The sequence below is a fragment of the Lampris incognitus genome, chromosome 5, assembly GCF_029633865.1.
Source record: "Lampris incognitus isolate fLamInc1 chromosome 5, fLamInc1.hap2, whole genome shotgun sequence".
NCBI lineage: Eukaryota > Metazoa > Chordata > Actinopteri > Lampriformes > Lampridae > Lampris > Lampris incognitus.
The window spans coordinates 68,758,137-68,763,752 of record NC_079215.1 but is presented as its reverse complement, the minus strand read 5'-3'; positions in this window follow the sequence as shown (position 1 = coordinate 68,763,752).

Below are 5,616 nucleotides of genomic sequence, written 5' to 3'. Positions count from 1 at the left end.
ATTCTGAGGCGGTGCAGGAGGTTGTCCCCATGTCCATTCTGCAGCAGTGCAGGAGGTTGTCACCATGTCCATTCTGCAGCGGTGCAGGAGGTTGTCATCATGTCCATTCTGCAGCGGTGCAGGAGGTTGTCATCATGTCCATTCTGCAGCGGTGCAGGAGGTTGTCCCCATGTCCATTCTGCAGCGGTGCAGGAGGTTGTCATCATGTCCATTCTGCAACGGTTCAGGAGGTTGTCATCATGTCCATTCTGCAGCGGTGCAGGAGGTTGTCATCATGTCCATTCTGCAGCGGTGCAGGAGGTTGTCATCATGTCCATTCTGCAGCGGTGCAGGAGGTTGTCATCATGTCCATTCTGCAGCGGTGCAGGAGGTTGTCATCATGTCCATTCTGCAGCGGTGCAGGAGGTTGTCCCCATGTCCATTCTGCAGCAGTGCAGGAGGTTGTCCCCATGTCCATTCTGCAGCAGTGCAGGAGGTTGTCCCCATGTCCATTCTGCAGCGGTGCAGGAGGTTGTCATCATGTCCATTCTGCAGCGGTGCAGGAGGTTGTCCCCATGTCCATTCTGCAGCAGTGCAGGAGGTTGTCATCATGTTCATTCTGCAGCGGTGCAGGAGGTTGTCATCATGTCCATTCTGCAGCAGTGCAGGAGGTTGTCCCCATGTCCATTCTGCAGCGGTGCAGGAGGTTGTCATCATATCCATTCTGCAGTGCAGGAGGTTGTCATCATGTCCATTCTGCAGCGGTGCAGGAGGTTGTCACCATGTCCATTCTGCAGCGGTGCAGGAGGTTGTCACCATGTCCATTCTGCAGCGGTGCAGGAGGTTGTCATCATGTCCATTCTGCAGCGGTGCAGGAGGTTGTCATCATGTCCATTCTGCAGCGGTGCAGGAGGTTGTCATCATGTCCATTCTGCAGCAGTGCAGGAGGTTGTCATCATGTCCATTCTGCAGCGGTGCAGGAGGTTGTCATCATGTCCATTCTGCAGCGGTGCAGGAGGTTGTCATCATGTCCATTCTGCAGCGGTGCAGGAGGTTGTCATCATGTCCATTCTGCAGCGGTGCAGGAGGTTGTCACCATGTCCATTCTGCAGCGGTGCAGGAGGTTGTCATCATGTCCATTCTGCAGCAGTGCAGGAGGTTGTCATCATGTCCATTCTGCAGCAGTGCAGGAGGTTGTCATCATGTCCATTCTGCAGCAGTGCAGGAGGTTGTCATCATGTCCATTCTGCAGCGGTGCAGGAGGTTGTCCCCATGTCCATTCTGCAGCAGTGCAGGAGGTTGTCACCATGTCCATTCTGCAGCGGTGCAGGAGGTTGTCATCATGTCCATTCTGCAGCGGTGCAGGAGGTTGTCATCATGTCCATTCTGCAGCGGTGCAGGAGGTTGTCATCATGTCCATTCTGCAGCGGTGCAGGAGGTTGTCCCCATGTCCATTCTGCAGCGGTGCAGGAGGTTGTCATCATGTCCATTCTGCAACGGTTCAGGAGGTTGTCATCATGTCCATTCTGCAGCGGTGCAGGAGGTTGTCATCATGTCCATTCTGCAGCGGTGCAGGAGGTTGTCATCATGTCCATTCTGCAGCGGTGCAGGAGGTTGTCATCATGTCCATTCTGCAGCGGTGCAGGAGGTTGTCATCATGTCCATTCTGCAGCGGTGCAGGAGGTTGTCCCCATGTCCATTCTGCAGCAGTGCAGGAGGTTGTCCCCATGTCCATTCTGCAGCAGTGCAGGAGGTTGTCCCCATGTCCATTCTGCAGCGGTGCAGGAGGTTGTCATCATGTCCATTCTGCAGCGGTGCAGGAGGTTGTCCCCATGTCCATTCTGCAGCAGTGCAGGAGGTTGTCATCATGTTCATTCTGCAGCGGTGCAGGAGGTTGTCATCATGTCCATTCTGCAGCAGTGCAGGAGGTTGTCCCCATGTCCATTCTGCAGCGGTGCAGGAGGTTGTCATCATGTCCATTCTGCAGCGGTGCAGGAGGTTGTCCCCATGTCCATTCTGCAGCGGTGCAGGAGGTTGTCATCATGTTCATTCTGCAGCGGTGCAGGAGGTTGTCATCATGTCCATTCTGCAGCGGTGCAGGAGGTTGTCCCCATGTCCATTCTGCAGCGGTGCAGGAGGTTGTCATCATGTCCATTCTGCAGCGGTGCAGGAGGTTGTCATCATGTCCATTCTGCAGCGGTGCAGGAGGTTGTCCCCATGTCCATTCTGCAGCGGTGCAGGAGGTTGTCCCCATGTCCATTCTGCAGCGGTGCAGGAGGTTGTCACCATGTCCATTCTGCAGCGGTTCAGGAGGTTGTCACCATGTTCAGTCTGCAGACCCATTGCCACAGGTGTATAAATCCAGCAGATAGCCATGCAGTCTGCATTGACAAACACTTGTGAAAGAACGGGTCGTTCTGAAGAGCTCAGTGGATTCAAGCGTGGTACTGTCATAGGATGCCACCTTTGCAATAAGTCAGTTGGTGAAATGTCTTCCCTGCTGGATGTTCCACGGTCAACTGTAAGTGGTATTATGCAAAGTGGAAGCGTTTAAGAACAACAGCAACTCAGCCACGAAGTGGCAGACCACGTAAAGTCACACAGCGGGGTCAACGAGTGCTGAGGCGCATAGTGCGTAAAAGTCGCCAACGCTCTGTTGACTCAATAACTGCAGAGTTACAAACTTCCTCTGGCATTAACATCAGCACCAAAACTGTGACCCAGGAGCTTCATGGAATGGGTCTCCATGGCCGAGCAGCTGCATGCAAGCCTTACATCACCAAGCACAATGCCAAGCGTGGGATGGAGCGGTGTAAAGCACACTGCCGCTGGACTCTGGAGCAGTGGAAACGTGTTCTGTGGAGTGGTGAATCACGCTTCTCTGTCTGGCAGTCTGATGGACCAGTCTGGGTTTGGAGGATGCCAGGAGAACATTACCTGCCTGACCGCATTGTGCCAACTGTACAGTTTGGTGGAGGAGGGGTAATGGTATGGGGTGGTTTTTCAGGGGTTGGGCTAGGCCCCTTAGTTCCAGTGAAGGGAAATCTTAATGCTTCAGCATACCAAGACATTTTGGACAATTCTATGCTTCCTACTGTGTGGGAACAGTTTGGGGAGGACCCTTTTCTGTTCCAGCATGACTGTGCCCCAGTGCACAAAGCAAGGTCCATTAAGACATGGTTGGGTGAGTTTGGTGTGGAAGAACTTGACTGGCCCACACAGAGCCCTGACCTCAACCCCATCAAACACCTTTGGGACGAACTAGAACGGAGTCTCGTCCAACATCAGTGCCTGACCTCACAAATGCTCTTCTGGATGAATGGGCAAAAATTCCCACAGACACTCCAAAATCTTGTGGAAAGCCTTCCCAGAAGAGTGGAAGCTGTTATAGCTGCAAAGGGGGGACCAACTCCATATTAATGCCGATAGCTTTAGAATGGGATGTCATGAAAGCTCCTGTAGGTTTAATGGCCAGCTGTCCCAATACGTTGGTACATGTAGTGTATTTATATATATATATATATATATATATATATATATATATATATATATATATATATATATATATATATACACTACCGTTCAAAAGTTTGGGATCACCCAAACAATTTCGTGTTTTCCTTGAAAAGTCACACTTATTCACCACCATATGTTGTGAAATGAATAGAAAATAGAGTCAAGACATTGACAAGGTTAGAAATAATGATTTTTATTTGAAATAAGATTTTTTTTACATCAAACTTTGCTTTCGTTAAAGAATCCTCCATTTGCAGCAATTACAGCATTGCAGACCTTTGGCATTCTAGCTGTTAATTTGTTGAGGTAATCTGGAGAAATTGCACCCCACGCTTCCAGAAGCAGCTCCCACAAGTTGGATTGGTTGGATGGGCACTTCTTTGAGCAGATTGAGTTTCTGGAGCATCACATTTGTGGGGTCAATTAAACGCTCAAAATGGCCAGAAAAAGAGAACTTTCATCTGAAACTCGACAGTCTATTCTTGTTCTTAGAAATGAAGGCTATTCCATGCGAGAAATTGCTAAGAAATTGAAGATGTCCTACACCGGTGTGTACTACTCCCTTCAGAGGACAGCACAAACAGGCTCTAACAGGTACTATTTAATGAAGATGCCAGTTGGGGACCTGTGAGGCGTCTGTTTCTCAAACTAGAGACTCTAATGTACTTATCTTCTTGCTCAGTTGTGCAACGCGGCCTCCCACTTCTTTTTCTACTCTGGTTAGAGCCTGTTTGTGCTGTCCTCTGAAGGGAGTAGTACACACCGGTGTAGGAAATCTTCAATTTCTTAGCAATTTCTCGCATGGAATAGCCTTCATTTCTAAGAACAAGAATAGACTGTCGAGTTTCAGATGAAAGTTCTCTTTTTCTGGCCATTTTGAGCGTTTAATTGACCCCACAAATGTGATGCTCCAGAAACTCAATCTGCTCAAAGAAGTGCCCATCCAACCAATCCAACTTGTGGGAGCTGCTTCTGGAAGCGTGGGGTGCAATTTCTCCAGATTACCTCAACAAATTAACAGCTAGAATGCCAAAGGTCTGCAATGCTGTAATTGCTGCAAATGGAGGATTCTTTGACGAAAGCAAAGTTTGATGTAAAAAAAATCTTATTTCAAATACAAATCATTATTTCTAACCTTGTCAATGTCTTGACTCTATTTTCTATTCATTTCACAACATATGGTGGTGAATAAGTGTGACTTTTCATGGAAAACACAAAATTGTTTGGGTGATCCCAAACTTTTGAACGGTAGTGTATATATATGTGTGTGTGTGTGTGTGTGTGTGTGTGTGTGTGTGTGTGTGTGTGTGTGTGTGTGTGTGTGTGTGTGTGTGTGTGTGTGTGTGTGTCCACAGAAAGTTGAGATGAAACCTTCGACACAGAAAAAAAGAGCCCAACAATTCAGGAGCAAAGATATATTTTGTAGCTCCACGTTGTTGAATGGCAGAACCAGCTTGTGTCGTGCTCAGTTTTATTCTAGTTCATCTCTAGTGTTTTATTCTAGTTCATCTCTACTTATAGTCATCTCTACATATAGTGTTTTATTCTTGTTCATCTTTAGTGTTTTATTCTAGTTCATCTCTACTTATAGTCATCTCTACATATAGTGTTTTATTCTAGTTCATCTCTAGTGTTTTATTCTAGTTCATCTCTACTTATACTTCATCTCTACATATAGTGTTTTATTCTAGTTCATCTCTAGTGTTTTATTCTAGTTCATCTCTACTTATAGTCATCTCTACATATAGTGTTTTATTCTAGTTCATCTCTAGTGTTTTATTCTAGTTCATCTCTACTTATAGTCATCTCTACTTATAGTGTTTTATTCTTGTTCATCTCTAGTGTTTTATTCTAGTTCATCTCTAGTGTTTTATTCTAGTTCATCTCTACTTATAGTCATCTCTACATATAGTGTTTTATTCTTGTTCATCTCTAGTGTTTTATTCTAGTTCATCTCTACTTATACTTCATCTCTACATATAGTGTTTTATTCTAGTTCATCTCTAGTGTTTTATTCTAGTTCATCTCTACTTATAGTCATCTCTACATATAGTGTTTTATTCTTGTTCATCTCTAGTGTTTTATTCTAGTTCATCTCTAGTGTTTTATTCTAGTTCATCT